Genomic DNA, 21215 nt, shown 5'->3' with positions numbered 1-21215 from the left:
AAGCTTGTATCAGCATAAGTTAATTAGACAATTCTACATAGAAAGCGCAACTACTGTTAAATCAGTTAACAGTAAAAATCATTAACATCTTTATTTTGAATGTCCTTCATGAGATTTTCACTTAGATGTTTATAGCATCATGATCTTTTTTCTATTAATTTCACTTGCCTGTTCATGTGTACAAAATATAGAAAAACATGTTAAATTAATTTAGAATATGGTAGAAAGTTTGTATTTTCATACCTTAAACAGCATATAATTTGAGACCTCTGTTCTTCAAATTCCTTAGCTGAATAAATGGTCTAATACTTGGAGTTATTTGGTCTGTTCCATATTTTTTTCACTCATATTGCAAAATATGCAGGGCACATTTTAGCATATATATGTTTGTGAAGATTTACCCCCTATGCACAATGTTTTGTTTAGTCTCCAAATTTCTCAGAGTAGAATCATGAGTAGAAAGGGTTGGGAAAACTATTACAAAGGGAATAAATAAAGAAACTGTGGATGGTTACATGTACTAATTGACATTTTTTAAGGGAGGGAGTTTTGACTGGGAAGCAAGAGGGAGTTTAGTGAACAGAAAGGGAAGTGACTTCAGAGATGGTACTTGCAACCAAGAAGAGAGCTGAAGTGACATAGGGAAGGGAGAGTCAAGATACTGGCAGTTAACATAGCTGAGTTTGAAAGACGTTTGGACAAGTTCTTGGAGTAAAAGTCTATAAACAGTTATTAAACAGGTAGACTGGGGAAAGCCATTGTGTTTCCCCCTGGATGTACATGGCATAGATTCTACTATTTGGGATCCTGCCATGTACTTAATTGACCACTGTTTCCTCAACAGGATATTGGGCTTCATGGACCTCTGGCCTGACCCAGTATGGCACTTAGTCTTGTGCTTTCTAGCCTTGTAAAATCTCATGCAAGCTTTTCACAAATGCATGTAATGTGTAACTATGGCATAAACAACAGACTGGACACACATGAGACTTTTTTTTTTTCTTTTTTTTTTTAATGTTTCTTGGTGGGTTGTGTAACTAAATCCTTTTATTGTGGACTGGATTTAAGGACTGTTAGTTTTTTTTCTCCGAGGACAAGCAGGATGGTAGTCCTCACGCATGCTTGACATCATCGAATGGAGCCCTGGTCCAGAACTTTGATCTCAAAGATTCTAGAACTTTCAAACATGCTCTACCAAGCATGTGCAGCTGTAGTTATCACCATGTTACCTAGACAAAGTTCCTCAGTCTCTCTCTTTTTTTTTTTTTTTTCCTCCCTGCGGAGCAGTGTCATTCACCTTTGCTTTCTACTCTGTTTTTGTAAGTGATTTTATTTTTCTAGAGCTGTAGCTGTTTTCTTCCCTTTAGCTTACAGTAGCTTTATTTTTTTTCCTTTCCTTTTTTCCTCCTCTTTCCATTGTCTGCCAACCGCAAGGCGAGCCTTGGTTGCTGTGCAGCCTGGCAGAGTCTCATACTATCCCTTATTAGTTAAATACTGCACTTGCAGTTTGACATGTGCCCTCTCCTTACTCTGTTTTTATACCTTTGTCAGGTGCTGGCAGGACTAATAGAATACAGACCTTGGGTGATCTGTGTAGGCTGCTGAGCCTCGGGACTTGCCTGAGTTCTACCCGGGAAGGAGTTCCATGTCATTTCACCGATCGATAGGCATCAATGGAGGTTCGGACATGAATAGATCAAGGGCCACCCAGTTCCTGTAGGGGGGAGAGCTCATCTTCCCCATATTCAAAGGAACTAGTCTCCACGGGCAGGAGCCCTGACAATGTAGCCTCCCTTCCTGTTTGCCTGTGATGACAGTTCAGTCTCCTTGTGAGAGAGGATGAGCAGGAACCTGGGCAAACAGCTTGCTACTGAGCCTTCGGTGCCATGCCCAATATTGTTTGCCAGTACACCAATGATCAGATGCATCAATTTCTGGACCACTTAGGGGACCAGGGCTGCCATTGAGCGCCATAGTCACCCTTCATTCCGTCGATGCACAACTGCCCTCGATGTGGTAAGGGCCCTCTGTGCCATAGGCATCTGTGGTCCCTGCACCTGAGTTAACGAGCGCATTGGGCCTCAATGTAGCAGAGCAACGGCACCAGCCTCTAGTGCCAGGTTCCAGGACTGCCATGGAGCATAATGGCCCCACTTGACGCCATCAGAGCAGCCATCGATGCACTCAATCCCATCAAGGTGCATGCCTCGGCCATTCAGGTGCGTAGCCTTGATGCCGTGGCCGCCCTAGATGCCGTCAGTGTGGGACCTCAGCCACTGCAGTATGGAGCTGCCTCAATAACCATTGCCATCGAGGTGCAGGTCCGCCATGGAGGCCATTGGGCATGTTAGCCTATGATGTCATTCGTTGCTACTCTCGACAATGTCAAGCCCCATCAGTGAGGCACTGGGATCACCATTGAGCACCCTAGGTCCCTTGAGGCCATTGACGGGGGATTCGGCCTTGGACAGGCTTGGTAATGTTGAGCGCCGGGGTCGCCATCTATTCAAGGGACTCTGGAGTACCGAGGCATCCAGGTGCAGTATTCCAGTGCATTCGAGGCTCCTTTGTGGTGTCCAGAGGGGGCACCAAGAGGCATCAGGCTGTCCTATCATTGGCCTATGGATGCCGATGATCTCGGCGGGGGGGGGGGGGGGCCCCCTGAACCGCTGGGAGTGAAGAGCATTGGAGGCCCTCCTGGCTTCATGGACTGTCTGTGCTAATGAGCACTAGCGAGGCTATTGTCAGCCAGAGGCACTAGTGAGGGACGCCTTAGAGCTTGCAGCATCAGTGCCCTCGGACATATAGGTGAGCCGAAGAAAGCAGATGATGGTGCTGGGAATCATCTGTTCCTTTGGGCACTGATGAGGCATGTTAGGGCTGCCGGTGCCCCTGGCATCCTTGGAACCACCAGTCCATGGATGCCTTTGGGCCCCGGGGTCTGTCTGTGCAGCCAGGCTGTTGATGTTCATGGGCGCCTGAGGTGCAGTGGAAAGCGTTATATACCATCAAACTGATCGACACGGTCAAGTGCCATTGAAGCCCTGGGTGCAGCATAGTTTGGTGCCATTGATGCAATTTATTGTCTGTGAGCACAAGAGCGCTGTGGGCCCTACGGGCACCATCATTACAATGAGCATCAGTGGACGCGGCCAGATACTGCAGGACACGACCGCAGTGCACCAGAGGCACTGTCGGTCACCATGGTCTTTGGTGCTGCCGTTCCGTGAGGGAAACTGTGGTGAACCATTCCCAACATAATCAGAACCCCCAGTGGTACTGGTGAGCCATTGTCACACTGTTCCTATCCACTCCATTGGAAGTTAGTGTGACAGTGGAACTCAGCATGCTACAGCAGGGCATCTACTCCAAGCTTCTCGGCGCTGGTGAGCAGCATTGTCCCTGTTGAGTCAAGGTATCTGCCTCATCGTCTGTTCTGTATCTGGCGAGGAAGTGCCATCGCATGCTTTAACAGGTGGTGCTCAGTCCTTGCTGTGCCTTGGGATTATACCCTCTAGCATGGCGAGTGGGTTCATAGGTGTGCCGGCATTCCTAGAATGGGATACTAATATCAGTACAAGTCGGCGTGCTTTTACAGCGGAGGACACTATTCTTCCAGTTGCCCTCTACTGCACGGGTATAAAAACATGCCATACTGGGTCAGACCAAGAGCCCATCAAGCCCAGCATCCTGTTTCCATCAGTGGCCAATCCAGGCCATAAGAAACTGGCAAGTACCCAAAAACTAAGTCTCTTCCATGTTACTGTTGCTAGTAATAGCAGTGGCTATTTTCTAAGTCAACTTAATAGCAGGTAATGGACTTCTCCTCCAAGAACTTATCCAATCCTTTTTTTTAGATGTGGTGACCAGAATTGTACAGAGTATTCAAGGTGGGGGTCTCACCATGGAGCGATACAGAGGCATTATGACATTTTCTGTTTTATTCACCATTCCCTTCCTAATAATTCCCAACATTGCTTTTTTGACTGCTGCAGCACACTGAACAGACGATTTCAATGTATTATCCACTATGACGCCTGGACCACGTACTTCCTTGGGGGAAAGTATTTGTAATCAGGGTGTAGGTATTAATACCTAAGCCAAGTTTGTGGGCAGTCTGTTCTGAGATTTCACTGATTTTGCCTTGGTACCCTTAGGGTTTCCAGGCCAGTGAAGAAATCCTGTTCAACAGAGTCGAGGGGAAAGGAACAAAAGCTAGGGCATTCATGGTATATTTTAGTGTATGTCTGCAGGGAAAGATAGGGGAAAGTGGTCTGTTTTTGCCAAATTCTGGCCAGTACGCCCTTTATCTTTTCTCATTTCACTAGGTTGTCTGAAGTGCCTTCCTGCTCATCTGAACTATCCTGTAGACAGGATGGATAGCCTTGCTCTAGACATGGTCCAGTGTGAGGTGAGCTTCAGGGCTAACACCCTGCTTGGGCATTTGGGTTAGCGATCCCATTCAAGGATTGCCTTTCATTCTCTGAAACTCTTGATGCTGTCCTGCATAGTCAGCGATGTATGGTACTTTGGCACATAGTGTCTATCACAGACCCTGCCATTGTTGCTGATTATTCTTACAAGTGTTACTTGGATACTTTTACCTATTGTGCCTATTAGCCAAAGATAGGTGCTCTTTTGCATATGCATTCTGTCATTCAGATGCCAGTGGACCACAGTTTCTTTCTGGAGAGCTCTTGGGCCCCAGTTGGGTTTTCAGTTGTCTTGTAACACCGGAAACTGTGCAATCTTCATCCAAGAGTCCTTTGCTTGTTTACATTTATTTATCGAGTTTTATATACCATCATTCAGATTCGTTGTCATAAAGCCAACGTAACTGTTTACAAAAATACGAAGGTTACAAGGTTAAGGGGGGATAAAAAGGATTTCAAAAAGGATCAAACTGTTAAACATAGGGGTATCATATGCTAGTTACTGTTCTGTTTTACGTTTCACTTCTTAGTTATAATACATAGTTGTGATAAGTTTCATTTACATCTCTAGACTTTTTCCTATATCCAGGAGGTTCTAGACCTACTGTTGTCAGGGTTTACTAATCCAAAACTCTGCTTGTAATGTTTTCCATGATGCAGAATGTGTTTCTTGCTGGCACTCTCATCACTCCCCTGCCCTTAAGTGCCTCTGCTGTGCATCAGGTTTTGTCTCTGTCCTATGGCTTTCTCTTTGTAGATCCCAACTCTTTTCCCACCTAGACCCCTTTGTGGGTTCGCTGCCTCACAGGAAAAGGGGAGAGAGATGGTGCTTTCAGCACTTTACGGTTTCATTTTATCCTACTCAGACAGCCTATAGCTTGGGACTCAACCATGTGTGAGAACTACCATCCTGCTTGTCCTTGGTGAAAGCAAATTTGCTTACCTGTAACTGCTGTTCTCAAAGGACAGCAGGGATGATAGTCCTCACGAAACCCACCCGCCTCCCTTGGGACTGGTTTCTCCTTGAACAAGCTATATCATGGACTGAGTGGCTCTGCCTAGGGAGCAGGGTAATAACTACAGCGGCACATGCTCAGTAGGACGTTTGAAAGTTCTAGAATCTTTAAGATCAAAGTTCCGCAGTGATGCCTAGCCACCTCTCCTGGGTGTGTGATCCAAAATTTAAACCAGGATTCGCACAAAAAAGGAGGCGCTAGGAAACATTTGCAGATTCCTAACACCTCCTCTACATCGGGCGCACAGGAGAGGTGGCTGTCAAGCAGGTTGGGAAAATGGACACTCAATCTACGAATGTCCGTTTTCTCCCACTACCGGCATAGACACTCACAAGATATGTGGCCTGGACCGTGAATCTTGTTTGTCCCTGTTGGGCATCTAGAAAACAAAATCTGCTTTTATTTGGTTCCTCCTACTTAGTATCGCTACCATTCTATTAGGAGAAATCACCGAAAGCAGAGTTTTGTATTTATTTATTTTGCATCTTTGAGCATGACATACCTTTTCGCCAGCCTCTGGCTATAAAATTTGCCACGTTGCAATGGGCGCACTGGCTGCATGGGAAATTTTTTTTTTTTTTTTTTTTTTTTTGCTTCATGGGGATTAGCTAATAGCCTCATCTCCATGGAATTTACATGTTATGAGTGATATTAACTACGAAGTGATTTGGACATGCTACTCCTCGTATTGCATCGGAGGTCATGGACGTGTGTCCAAACCACACATCAAATTGCGTATTAAACAGTGTGCTAGCTGCTGCGCACTGTATTAAATCAGCCCCTTTGATTCTGCAAAGTTCTTATTTCTGTTTCAAGTCTGTCTTGAAAATTATAACTTGAAAGCATAAAGTTAAAAATTGGATGTATTTTTCTCCTGAAATACACAAAATATAAATTTATAAGGATAAAATGGAATACTTGAAAATGACTTCTAGAATTTAAAAAGTAAGGAAGTCAGTATTAGGGTGTAGTGGGTTGTGGTTTTTTGTTTTGTTTTTTTAAAGCTATGTAATTTTAGCTTCCACTATTTTAGTGGATTAGGTTTGTTCTTGTTTTGCCAAAAAAAAAAAAAAAAAAAAGGTTCATTTGTTTGGAACAAAAGCAGAGGCCTAGATGCACTAAAGGGTTTCTCCCATTTTCTGCCTATGGGAAAAGTGCATAAAACATCAGTTTGTAACATGGCAGTCTGTCTGAAGAGTATGTGTCTAAATTCCTTTATATAGATGTTTATCTCTTAAAATGTATGCATTCTGTGTGGTCAAAATAGGCAGAGGCTCAATCAATGCTTGTCATTTGGTTTGTGGTGTTGTACTCTCTGGGCAGGGAGAATGGGCCAGACCATTTTATCCATTCTCACCCCTTAAATGGCACAGGGGTTTAAGGCAAGAGGAAGAACTGGTACATAGAATCTGGGCATGGGCCCTGAGTGCCAAAGCCTAACCACACTGAAAATAGGTGAGAATGTATAGTTTCCTTTACATTAATTTGTTTGAGCTTATTAGAGATCATATTGCAAACTTTTCCAGCGTAATGCAATTATCTGTTATAAGGTTTTCCTAAGAGAATGAAATCTCAAATTTCAATGGGCAAAACAAGTTTGTATATAATGGTTTTTTGTCTTCCTTTTGTCTTCAGTTTTGTTTGGTGACTGGAATCTTAAACATAAACGGAGTAAGGTAAGTACTGGTTTTGCTGCTTTTCAGTTTCCTGCCTTTGAAAAGAAATTCAGTAAGCATGCAGATGGCAACATATTCTCTGAAAGTGGTTAAGAATCTGCATTAATCAATTAGATATTGAAACATTTAAATGGTTTATACTATGTATGTAGTGGAGGAAGCAGTTTTAGGACATTTTAATCTGATTGACCTGGAAGAAGAAAATACACGATTAGCTGATCATTTGATGGCATAAATTACTTTTGGGATTCACCACATTTTATATTTCTAAGTAGTGGTTGCATGTACAACTACAGGGTTTTTTGTTTTGTTTTTTTTTCAAAAATCCATTTTGCACGCACAAAATGTGATTGTGTACGTCTACCACTTCAGGTACAGTAGTTGGCTGTTTATTAAGCAATGAATGAGCCTTGCTGAGTGAACAATTTCTATAGTTAACTGGAGTCAGTGACTGCTACAAGATAAGAGAGATGGTTGTGATTTAGATTTAGAACTGATTTCTTACTCCCTAATTAGCTGTAAAGAGAACACATAGTTGCTGAGATGTTGGGTAGAAAGACAGACTTGCTTTAGTACCAGATTGCAAATTTTAGTATGGAAAAGAAGGAATTGAGGCATAGAAAAAACATTGAGAGGTTGAAGAGAAGCTTAATAGTATGTGCTTCTATATCTTCTCAAAGCATTCATTTGACACTAGATAATACAGTACATAGTGGATGACAGCAGAAATAGACCAATTAGCCCACCCAGTCAACCCAATGTTCCAAAGACATTCTGGATGGTAATCCTTACACGTGGGTGCCATCATCAGATGGAGCCTGATGCAGAAAACTTATGTCATTTCTAGAAACTTTGACTAGGCACACTGAGCATGCCCTGTACCACACATCCATGTGGGGTCCCTCTTCGGTCTTTTTTTTTTTTTTTTCTGCAGATTGAGCTCTTAACTTGGCTTTTGCCTTGTGGAAAACATTTTTTTTGCAGTTTTTAAGGTTTATTTCTTTCAGGTCTGTCGCTGGGTCCCTCTCGGTGCCTCCCGGTCTGAGTTTCCAGCACTCAGATAAGTTTCTTTTCATGGTCGGTCCCCTCTGTGGTGGTGCCTCTATGCCCGCCTGCCAGTGGCCACTTCTGGTTTTCGCCGACACCCCCAATGTCCGCGGACCATATCTACCACCAATCCTCTGCTTGGGGGTATCGTATGATATCCAAGGTTGCCACTTGTGCACCCAGATGACCCCGGAAAAGACGACGTCTTTGACTCAAGATGGATAGCTTTTCAGATCTATGACGTCTGAGCCATTGGCATCGACAGCATCAAAGGACCTTGGAGCCGCACCGATGGACACATCAACATTATCGGGACTGTCTTCTGTCAAGGTCGCTGGTGGATAGGGGTGCCAGATACCGACTGCTGTCAATCTGGCGGTCTGAAAACGGCCTCCTAGAGAAGAACAGGCCCAGAGTACTGGCAGAGAGTTGGAGGCTTTCATGATGGTCCTGGAGTTGGGCCACAGCATTCTTCACCCTATATCTGAAGAGATTCTCTCCAGTATGCAGCACTTCAGCAAGTCTTTCCTGCACCTCTGGTTGGAGATCCTTCAGGCACTAATTACAGCTGTAGAGACCCTCTATGCAGTCTCAAACATTGTAGGTCACACCTGTCCTCTGCTGCCTCGATCCCGTCCACACCATCAGAGCTGTGGTGGCTTTCCCAGACAGCAGAGATCTCCCAAGCCCCTGCCAGCTTCTCGGTCAACTTCAGCGACGGGATTTTGACTGGGCCATAGGGAGCATAAACCAGTTTTCTGTACCCAGGATGATAGACTCTCCAGGCAAGGACAGGCCGGTGGTTCTCTGCAAATTTGTGGCCCAGTATAACATCGGACCAGTGGGTTCTATCCATCTGACAATCAAATCTATTGAGGGTCCCGCCATATTGCCCTCTGTACCCATTTTGGGGGCCATAGCACATCAGGAGGTACTGTGAATAAAGCTCTCCTCCCTCTTAATAGTCAGAGCAATTGAGTCATACCACCTGGGTAAAGAGAGCAGGGTTTCTACTCCAGGTTCTTCCTGATTCCAAAGAGAACAGGAGGACTCCGTCCGATCCTAGACCTCGGGGCCTTGAATAAGTTTCTAAAAGTTCAAGATGGTTTTCCTGGGCACCTTGATCCCTCCCTCCCCCTCCCCCCTTCCTTTTGCATAAAGGGGACTGGCTATGCTCCCTCGACCTAAAGCATGCATTAGGGATGTGCATTCGTTTCATACGTTTCATATTACAGGCTTGTATAGGAAACGTATGAAACGAATGCACATCCCTAGCATGCATGCACCCACATCGAGATCTTTCCTGGTCACAAGAAGTATCTGATTTATGGTGAGAAAACAGCACTTTCAGTACCATGGTTCTTCACAAAATGCCTGGCTTTGGTGGCAGTGCACCTCCACAGGTTGGGAGTGCATGTTTTTCCTGTATCTGGACGATTGGCTGGTCAAGAGCATGTCTCTGCCAGGGGCCACCAGGTCCATGCATGACACCATTTGAGTGTTGGAGTCACTAGGATTCGTTCTCAACTACCCAAAGCTCCATCTCAGTCCATCACCTTAATTGGACTTCATCGGAGCCCTGCTAGACACAGCTCAGGCCAAGGCCTTTCTGCCGTGCCAGAGGGCTGTCACTTTGGCATCCATTGCGGCAGAAGTTTAACAAAGCTAGCGATATCAACCTGGCATGTTGAGGTTGTTGGACCAAATGGCTGTAACAGTTCATGTCACTCCTTTGGCATGCTTACATATGCGCAGAGCCCAATGGACTCTGAGATCACAGTTGCACCAAACCATTCAGAGCCTCCAGGATTCCATCTGTCACCCAGTCTCTCAGGGACTCCTTGTCCTAGTGCCGGGTACTTTCCTATCTGGATCAGGGGATTTCCTTTCGGAATTTCCCTGCTCAAATTGTACTAACCAAGGATGCATCCACCTTAGGGTGGGGGAGCTCATGTGGATGGGTTTGGCACCCAGGGTCTGTGGTCCGCTCAGGAACGTTCTTGTCAAATCAACTTCCTGGAGCTCTGTGCGATCAGGTACGTGCTATGGGCTTTCAGAGATCAGCTGTTCAACAAAGTTATCCTGATCCAGACAGACAACCAAGCAGCCATGTTGTATGTCAACAAGTACAGAGGCACAGGTTCATACATCCTGCGTTCAGATCCAGTCATGGGCTGTGTCTCGCGGATGGTGCTCAGGGCCATGTACCTGGCCAGGACAGAGTGTTGCGCCTGTTGGTCGCAGGCAGCTGCGACCTTTGCTGCTCACCTCCATTCTATATGCAGCTCCAAGTCTGAGGAGAATGGTGGCCTCCACTTCCACTCTCCGACCCTTGTGGTGTGCCCAGGACGGCGTGGGCGCTCCAGGCAGCCATCTTACATCCGGGTTCACCTAAGGCACTTGCCCCTGCCCCCTTCTTAAACACGTCATGGTGGGAACCTCTGGGGCGTCCCCACCGCATGATGTCATCCGCTTACCATACTTAAACTCAGCTGACCTCTTGCTATACGAGTTAGCAAGGATTTCCTTCCTGCTATTTGCTCCTCACTGGGACTTCGCCTTGCTGTGTTCTCTCACATCTATCTGCAGCTGGCTTTAAAAAAAAAAAAACATTAGAGTTCATCGTAGTGCAATTGGCGCATACCACCATGGTATAGATGGTACACCCATCTCTACAAGCCTATAGTTGTGCGTTTCATGTGGGGCCTGTTTCAACTGAAGCCTCCACCTGTGTCTTGGTACTTCAACATGGTGTTAGCTCAGCTGATGAAAGCTGTTTTTCAGCTGCTGCGCACCTGTGACATGAAATGCTTGACCTAGAAGGTCATATTTTTGGCATTCACTTCAGCACGCAAAGTTGGCACACTTCAAGCCTTAGTGACTTATCCACCTTACACTAAGCTTTATCATGATTGGGTGGTCTTGCTTTCGCACCCTAAATTCCTACCTAAAGTGGTGACAGATTTCCATCTTGAGCAGTCTATTGTCCTGCCAATATTCTTTCCAGGCCCCATTTGCAGCAAGGCAAACAAGCACTGCACAGTTTGGACTGCAAGCGAGCCTTAGCCTTCTATCTGGAGTGGACAGAAGCCCATAGACAGTCCACACAATTTTTTGTTTCTTTTGATAAGAATAATTTGGGCGTTGCCATTGCCAAACAGACAATATCCAAATGGCTAGCAAATTGCATCTCCTTCTGTTATGCCCAGGTGGGACTGCATCTTGAGGGCCATGTCAAGTCTCATTCTGTAAAAGCCATGGCAGTGTCGGTGGCCCATTTGCAAGGCTGTGACATGGTGATCTCCACATATTCACATTACTGTCTGGATAAGGATGGCTGAGACAGTAGGTTAGGATAGTCTGTCCTTCAGAACTTGTTTGAGATGTGGAACCCACCTCTCCCAACCTAGGGCCCATTGTTTGGGTTGATGCTGTCTCCTTCTGTTACCAACAGCACCAGTGTTGTACCTATTTGATTCTGGTTAGGTGTCTGTTGGTTCTCTGTGTTGGGAAGCAGCCTGTAGCTAGGGATTCACCCATGTGTGAGAACCATCCTGCTTGTCCTCTGAGAAAGCAGAGTTGCTTACCTGTAACAGGTGTTCTCCAAGGACAGCAGGATGTTAGCCCTCATGAAACCCACCCGCCACCCCGTGGAGTTAGGTTTTTTTCTATTTTTATTTTAATTCTATGTTACAAGACTGGAGAGGGACCACGTGTGGTATAGGACATGCTGAGTATGCTCAATGTGCCTAGACAAAATTCTAGAAACTTTGACATAAGATTTCCACTTTGGGGCTCCATGTGATGTCACCCATGTGCAAGGACGAACATCCTGCTGTCCTCTGAGAATGCCTATTACAGGTAAGCAACACTGCTTTACCCACAGTTCATGCTGGTACTACCAGCACATATTGTTAAATAGGATACTTTAAGCATATGCTGTTAGTGTTAGGTTGGGGGTCTTTTTTTTTTTTCTTTCAATTTTACAACTAAGGATTTCCTGTACCAATATTAACTGTGTTCTAAACAGCTAGGCTAGCTGTAGAAGTCAGTTGTATACCCTTTAATTTTCTTTAAGTGGCAGTGTCCCCTACTTACTGTTCTGCAGTTATAAGAAAGTTTAAGAAATAAGTAAACCTTTTATTTTATCAGACGTTTAACAGATGCATTAAACTTCTGGCAACACTTTTAAAATCTAAAACATGCTGTTTAAAATGTAACCCATCTTAGATATGCAAAGATGCTGGGCAATATATTCATACTTATCTCTGCCACTCCTTAATTTGCCAGAGGTAAACCTATAAATTAGCATTTTCATGAGGTAAAAATACTTTTTAAATATCTTAAGTGTTGTAGGTGTGAATTTTTTTTTTTACTCTTTGGACTTGTCTTTTGTTTGCTAAAATGAAGCACTGTTCGTTTAATTGAAAATTTGCCCAGTGTGTTAGTGAATTCTGCTTTTAGACACATTTTGGCAGATTGTAGAAGGTAGCAAAATACCTGCTACTAAGTGTCCTAACTGAAAGCTTTACCTAGATCAAAGAACTCTGTATACAAAGCTTTTGCCTCATAAAAGAGGTTACCAAACAGTTCTTGATGTACAGTGTGCTAATTTATTGTGAAGGAGCATTTCATACCAGCTGTGATAACTCTTAAGCTTTTTCAATCACAATCCAGATAGATGATTATACAAGCTATAACAAGATGATATGCAACTCAGACATTATAGTGTAAAAAAAAAAAAAAAAAGGCTGAATTTCCAGCTGTAGTATAAAAGCATAGCAGTCTGGAACAGTGAACTCTGATTAAATTGGTTTTTAGATCAGCCCAGCATTCTAAACTGTTTGCTCACTCAAGTTGGTGGACAAATCTTACCAGTTACTGGATTATTGTTTAGTTTAATTTTCTTTTTCCTTATCTTCCTTCTAGACCAGTCATTACATATGGTATTTCACCTCTTTCACAGCTGACAGAGGACATGCCTCTTTTATGACTCCTCTGGGCTTAAATGGTGGTGTGATCCTGATCCAAGCCAGTAATCTGTCTCCAACAGTTGTGACAGATGCACTGGTCTTAGCTCCCATATTCTTGATTCGTCCTAAGCCTGGTTAAGACCATTGGCTCCCCAGAGCAACAGTCCCTAGGCGCTGCTCCCTCTGTTGGAAGCTTGCTCCTGAGTAAAAGAAAAGAAGATACCTTGAGGGAGCTCCACTGAGTATCTTAGTAGGATAGGTTCTCTCTCCTCCACCCCAGAGGACTGGGGGCTGCTTTTCCCCTTCTCCTGTTTACTGTCTTGCCTCCTATCTCTCTCCTTTCTGCATTGTGTTGTCAGCAGCTGGATAAAGTTGCAAAGAGGAAATGGGAAACCAGAGCCGCAAGGCCCTGCTTGCTGAAGCTATCCAGTCCCTGGAGGTGCGAGGACTGCACCTTTGCTGTTACATAGTATGGCAGGGAGAGCTTAGCTGAGCACAGTGTCAGGAACCATAATGGTCGCAGCTGCATTTGAACATTGCTGCAGCAGCAGTGTTTGGTATGTGGTTGAACTATGGCCAAACTGCAGGTTGTTACCCAACTGCAGAATGCATGGGCTTCAATAATGTGCTTTATGAGCCTCCAGGGATTGGCCCTGTTTTTTTGTGGTTTTTTTTTTATTAAATTATAATTTATTACAATGAGACAATCCAAGAAAAAAGGAAAATATACATAACAAACTTGGAATATATCCATAAATTCAATCTTATTTAGCCTATGTCCTAGAGGGAAGAAAGAGAGGACAAGATTGTGTCAGCCTATTTACAGCCACATTATGCCCTTCTAACCAAATTGAAATGTAATACATAATCACTGAGTCATATCTCTTAGAAAGCAATCTAACTGCAGAGGATCCAGAAAAAACAAATTTATTATTCTGATAAGTTATTAAACATTTACATGGAAATTTAAGGAAAAAACTAGCATCTATATCTAGAGCTCTTTGTTTAAAAGAAATAGTGTTTCCAACAGGCTTGAGTAGGCCTGGAAAGATCTGAATTTTTTTGTCCACAAAAAAGCCAATTCTTTATACTGAAAGTATTTATAAAAAACCAGATCTTTATTCTGCTTCAGTGAAAAAGAAACCAACAATGTAGCTTTAGTTAAGATATTGTCTACTAGGAATGTAGAGATACCAGGACTCTCCAAAACATCCATTTCCCCTTCCTGAGCAGGGATCGCTTTCTTATTGGGAAAATAATATATTTTTTATAAACAGGAATCTTATCTTAATCAAAAGATAATACTTCACAAATATACTTTCTAAATTCCCTAGTTGAAAGTAATCTTGAAATAGGATAATTTAAAACGTAGATTAAATGATCTTATTTCATTTTCCAACACCTCAATCTGATTATTAAGGATAATCTTATTCTTCATAAAGGATGTACAAGCAACATGCAAAGGAGCAAACAGAGTTGAACATAGAAATAGAACTTTCCACATTTTTAATCCTAATATCCTGATCTTCAAACTTAGCTCTCGTTTCTGCTGAAAAAATATGAATCTGAGACATTGAACTAGACATTGGTGGTTAAGGTAGATAAAACTATCTCCACACATCTAAAAGGGTAACATTTTCTGGTTCTTCAATTCCCTCAACTAATTCACTCAGAGGGAATTGAGGGAAAAGGTACAGTTGGAAGAGTACCTTCCAGTCCCGGGGATGCTAAGGAGGTTGGTCTCAAGTGATTTTCCACCTCAGAACTCCCTACCACCAGTAGAGGTTGGGAGATCTTCACTGGGGTGTCAGTAGTTGTCCTAAACAGTCAAATCTTCAGATAGATGCTCTACAGCAGGTTGAAGGGGTAGTTGAGAGGGCCCAGGGTGAGTTAATTAATCCTTAATGGATGGCTCACCCATACAAACAATGTAGTCGTCCATAGGCCCATACCTTGCTGACAAGGAAGATACAGGAGAGGAGGTCCAGTTGGATTTCCTTTTTCTCCCCATTTTGTGCCCGCTTCAGCTGCGCGCCGGTGGCTGCTCACTACAGGGCCCTCGATTTGTAGGTGTCTGGGAGCTTCTTGATAACATTGATAGAGCCCAACTAGGGGATGAAGTCTCTCCCTCTCTCTCAGAGCTTCAGCACCAGTGCAAGCAGCGATTTGCCAGAGGTCCTCCCAGCATACAAGTCCTTCCTCTCCTCCCCGGATTGGCACTATTTAAAAAAAGGAAGTAAGAGAAGGGAAAATGGTGTTACAGCATTTGAAACAAATACTATTCAAAAAAAATTGCATCTGGACAAGTAATGGCCATGAGAAGTTGCAGGTGAGCAGCCTGTGGAAACATAAAGGTACCTACTGTTGTAGGCTCCCTATACCTGTTTTGTGACAGGATGTGGAGCAGCCTCCGAGGGCTATCCTCTTGCCCCGGAGGGGCAGGAGCAATTAGAGGGCCTGCTAGGGGATGCAGCAAAAGTTGAGATGACCTTTCAGATCTGGAAAGCATTTGAAACCCTCTGATTTTGCTACCAGCAGCTTCCCTACCCCAGATGCAGAAGGGGTAGCAAGATAAGGAACAGGGTTGGACTTGGGGACCCTGCAGTTTCAGGAGACCCCTATAACAGGGGCCATTATACAAAGTATTTCTATCCTTCAAAGACTGGGCCCGGACCCTCTTCCTCCACAGTGGAATAGGGGGGGGAGGGGGTCAACAAAGGTAACCTGGTAACATTTTCCATTCTCTACCTTATTTCGGTCCTTTCACCTCACCTCTTGTCTCACTAGAAGTGGTTTTAGTTCTCCTAATAGAGACCTAGAATCAGAGATTAGGGAGGGATTTCCTATGGTCACGGAGTTTTGATAGTAGACTATTGGCTTGGACCAAGATCACATCCCCTTTATAAGTAAAGAGTGAAGTCTCAATCAGCTCTGCAGAGGGGAAATCCCATACCTAATAACAGGACTAGAGGGGAAAAAAATTCAGGTAACCATAATTTAGCCTTAGGCTATCTTTCCAGTATAAAGTCAGTGGTTTACAAGTCAACTTTTTTTTTATAAAGCAAAATGTTATTATCAATTTACTCCATAATAAAGTGTAAACCACTTTAAAATTCTTCAAAGTATTCTAAAATTGCAATAACCTATTAATTCCTTCACCCATGTTAGTTATAACACTGTATTGGGATGAAAGTCTCCGTGTGGCTGCCTCAGAGAGGCATATTGCACTAAACTGGCAAAATTTTGTAACTAAGGGCCTGATTAACCTCCTTTTTTCCCCTATAGGCAAACAATGTGAGAGAACCCATTAATAAATCAGTCTGAAATTGATGTTTGTTACATGTTGCCACAACAGATCTTTCAGCCTTGGCTATTTGGTGATTCAAGAATGCTAAAACAGGCTCTGATTCCAATAGCAAATTTGCCATTTATGGGAAGGCTTAGGTGGCCCTCTTCTAGTTGGGTAAGGTGTCTTTGGCATTGTAAAAGCTGTAGTTTTTTCCAAAAAAGTATGCTGGAAACACAAAGTGACACAGGTCAATAAGGAACCAAAAAAATGATTGCAGACAGGCGTCTGTATCACATAACATGGAACCAGGGATTTCTTGTAGCTTTGGATAAGTGCTAAGAAAATTTCTGAAACTGAGTGGTTAAGCTTTTTAAAACTATCTATGTACAGTCATGATCAGAAAACAACCAGAAAAGTAGTAGTACTGTACTATCAAAGCACTTTTTAAATTAGATTTTCTGTTTTCCACAGCATCTCAATCCTGAACTACCAATAAAAAGCTGATAATTGAGCCAGACTGTTATTTTTAATACGGGTACGGATCTAAGGTTCATTTTATTTTGAACTTTAATCCTGGTCATAGAAATGAGATACTCTTCATCCGTTAGACCTGCTAGTCCCAGCCCAGTATTTTTATTTGGTTTCTACTGTTTACACCATTATCACATTTTGCTCCAGGTGATGCAGAATATGGTGGCCAGATTGGTGTTTGGCTGTCAAAGAAGAATCAGTGCTAAACCACTTTTAGTGGAGTTGCACTAGTTACTAGAGATGTGTATTGTTTTTATATATTGTATTGGTTCATACTTTGTTTTTCCTGCAGTTAACTTCGTTTTTTTCCACGTCTCAGGGATTTTTTTTTTTCGTATTTCACAAATTTCGTGTTAGTGCGCACTAACACGAAATTCAAATTTTTCCTGAATTTCAGCAAAATATTGTACGAATTTAGACAGTTTTGTTGAAATTTATCTAATTCGTCTAAAACAATTGCCCATCTGTGTGTGTGTAGATGTAGAGATAGATATAATGATGTGTAGTTGTATCTTAATTTTTTTTTTAAGATAAAGGAATAAGACCAGGAAACAGGCAATTTGAGGATTCCAATTAGTACTGAAGCTTTATGATAAGTATTTAATCTCCTAATGGCATTTAATGTATAGATCTTTGTCTCAGCAGAGAGAACACAGTTTGACTCACAGTTTAACTTTATAACTTTTTTTACGTGTCTGATTACTTAAAGTAATAACAGATCATATTGGGTAAATATGCAAAAAATGGAATTTTTAACCACTAAACTAAGATAAGAGCTGGTAATCAAAATGGCTAAAGAGCCCAAAGAATCTTTCATATTGATAGCAAAAGAATGATCCTTAGTTCTCCTATAACTTAATCTTATTGCTGCCTAATTTATCAAAACAAGTCTGTCTGCCATCTTGTATGTTTTCCATTTCTGAGTCCATGCTTTCTTTCAACACAATTGTTTTACTACTTCATTTGTGGGTCAATAGCTTTTTTTATTTTTTTTTTCACTCTGTTCTGCTAGGCAGCTTTAACGTTTTTCTCTACACCACCAGTAATTTCCTTTATACTTGCTGTCTTGGCACATTTAGATGTCTCTAAATGTGCCAAATGTATGTAATGCTGTGGGTACTGCTTAGACTTAATCATAATACAAAAATGGTCAATTTCTTAAGTCTCTTCATATTGTCTGATCATTTTCTCATTGCCATCTGTCTTCAATTTATCTTTCTAGCTCCTTCTATCATCTGTTAACCTTTCCATTATGATTTCTCAGTTTTTAGTCCTACATATTTCAATGATTAGATTTTGGTCCCTGATTCCAGTATCTATTTGCTTTCTCCCTCAGCTTTCCTTAAAATCCTCGCTACTTTAGCACTGTATATTCTGCAGGTTCTATATTTTGTGCTGCTTAACGTCTGTAGAAAAATTTTTACAGTTTAACTTCATACACTATAAAATGAGATGTTTTCTCAGAACAGTGCTAGAGCCAAAAAAATAAAACACAATTCTTCTCAGTCCATTCTCATTTGCAGTAGCCAATTTAACTAACGTCTTTTGTTATAGTTCATTTCTTCCTTTGACCTAATAAATGACTTAAGTGAAATTCAACAGCTTATCTCTTTATCCTTTTCCCGTCGATAGCAGGGCTGAATTAGCCATGCTGTCGTGGGATCTGTCAGTCAGGTCTCGGAGGCGGAGCTTTACAAAGCAGAGATTTGGATTTTTGCTCTCTGTGGCTGCGCGTGTTCCTGCGCAGGAAAGTAACAGATTCTCCTCAGTCTGTTTTTTCCACGAGCGGGATCACACGCAGGGCTGATTTCTCCTCAGCGTTTCTTATTTTTCTTGAAATGTCAAAGAAGCCGGGGTTTAAACCCTGTGGCAAGGTAATGTCGGTCACTGATGGCCATGACCGATGTTACCGATGCCTGGGGCCAGAGCATAATTTACAAAACTGTGATTCTTGTGCTCATGTGTCCCCAAGAGCCCAAAAACAGGCCTACAAGATGTTTGAACTTTTCACTTTTTCTGAGCCATCTGAGGCTCATTCTTCACTGGGTCCCTCAGTGACGACAGCTCAGTCACAAAAAAGAGCGTCATCATGGGATCCTCAACCCTCCAGGCTTGGAGGTAAGGACTTACCGAGCCGACATAGGCCTTCGGATCCAAGAGGACCGAAAGAGCCTCTGCGATCGGCGCAGGAAACAACGGAGCCTAAATCTTTGGCGCCGACTTGTGCGCCTGAAGTACCTTCTGCGCCCAAACCACCATTGGCGCATAACACTTCTGCATCCGAATCAACATGGGCACACGATACCGGCACGCACGGCGTCAATGACTTATGCGCACAAGTCGGTATACACACACAACTTACAACAAACATCAGCGCACTCGACAGCATACAGATCGCACAGTGGACTACAAAAGTCCAAACATATCATTCAATATCACATGGGGTAAAACAAAGACATCAGTCTCCAGATGTACCTCATTCCACCTCTTCAGACTCTAATCTTACAGAGGTGAAGTCAAGATGAATCGGACAATCACTGTCGGGAGATGAAACCCACACAGGATCTTCGTCACACCATCACCATAGACTATTGCGTCACTCACATCAAAAAGCGACTAACACGAGAAATACATGGGCAGTGAGCCCTTCCACTTCTCGGTCATCTCACCCACGAAGTGTACATTCCTTATCTCGTACACAATTAATAAAAATCACTTCCTCTCCTGCATCTATGCCCTCAGATAATTCTGTTAAGACCACAGAGGGCAAGATGAGGAACAAGTATGTTGTACCAACTGTTTCCCCCAAAATTCCTATGGTACCACCTAAAACAGATGCATTACCGAAACAACCTGGTTGTTCAGCAATGCCTTCTCAAACGAAAGAGGCATTTTTTCACTTATCCCAGTCATTGGTGGGGTTTTATGAAACTCCTCACTTATCCTTTAAGATGTCCAACGAACTATCAGTGGGTTCCCCGGAACACAGTATACATACTTCCAGAGAACAGTCGGTGGAGCTCCAGCATTCCCAATGACTAAACGCCTTTCACCAATTAAACAGCAAGATACCCCTATAGATTCTGTCTCCACAAACGTTCCCATCAGATCCACAGGAACAACCATAGGAACCGTATTCTCCTCCAGAGGACCTAACATACCCAAAATTTTTAGAAAAACTGGGCACAATACTACATCTAGAGGTGCAAAAGGAGACAGACCCTAGATCAGAAACTTTGGTCTTCTAAAGATTTTTGATGCTCCGGGAGAACCAACATCTCTCCCACCACATGAATTATTACATACTGTCTTAAAGAAGTCGTGGGAAACACCTTATTCTCTATCAGCGGTTTCCAAGAAAACAGATATAAAATTCCGTATGCGAAAAACATCGCCTTACTCTATCCCACAACCACCACATGCTTCAATTGTGGTAGTCGGCAATGCAAAGATTCAAAAAAGCAGTCTCCTCTTATCCGCCGGGCAAAGACAACCAGTGTTTAGATGACTTTGGCAGGAACATGTATCACAACTCAATGTTGAATGCCCACATTATGCACCATCAATTCTACATGGTACAATACCTATATGAGTGCATACAAGCCACAACAGGTATGCTTTCCTCGACGGCAGATCAGGTACCACCGCCTCTTCATGATATGGAGGAGTGTTCACGACACCTTCTACAATCAATATAGGAGGCATTTGAAACATCTTCTAGGGCATCTGCGACAGCCATCGCAGCTCGTAGGATGGCATGGTTACGCTCTAGTACAATACGAGAAGACTTACCCGAGAAGCTGACTAACCTTCCGTGTACAGGAGACAACCTGTTCGGGGAACAGTTTCAAGAAACTGTTGGAAAAACTAAAGGAGGAGGCTTTAGCAGTCCAATCCTTAACGTCACAATCTCACTACTCGACCACGTTTCGTTATGTGGGATCTACACGTAGGCCTTACAGGTCTTATCAATCCTTTCGTACACAGACATATCCATCTTACCAGCGTCCTCCGCAGCAACAAAACACGACTCAACGTAGGGGTATGCCACGTAACCAGAGACAGCAAACACAGCAACCGGCTCCTGCAGTGAAATCAAAGCAGTCTTTTTAATAACCCAACCACCACCACTACATCAAGCACCACCAGGCAGAATTCATTCTTGCCTGGCAGCCTGGGAGAAAATAACCGATCAATGGGTTTTAGAGAGTACGACACGGGTACAGACTCCAATTTACCACAAAACCCAT

At 43.1% G+C, this 21215-nt stretch overlaps 1 protein-coding gene across 5 annotated transcripts in view; it reads left to right on the top strand.

The window, feature by feature from the left end:
* FBXO34 (F-box protein 34) overlaps positions 1-21215 on the top strand; it is a 92724-nt gene that overhangs the window by 1465 nt on the left and 70044 nt on the right. For all 5 annotated transcript variants that reach the window (XM_029598273.1, XM_029598274.1, XM_029598271.1 and 2 more), the window contains one exon: positions 7085-7125. The gene's annotated coding sequence lies outside the window, so the exon portion shown is untranslated. The remainder of the gene's footprint in view (positions 1-7084; positions 7126-21215) is intronic.

Source organism: Rhinatrema bivittatum, chromosome 4, assembly GCF_901001135.1.
Source record: "Rhinatrema bivittatum chromosome 4, aRhiBiv1.1, whole genome shotgun sequence".
NCBI lineage: Eukaryota > Metazoa > Chordata > Amphibia > Gymnophiona > Rhinatrematidae > Rhinatrema > Rhinatrema bivittatum.
Note: the sequence above shows the minus strand (reverse complement) of the source record. Positions and strands in the feature narration are given on the sequence as shown.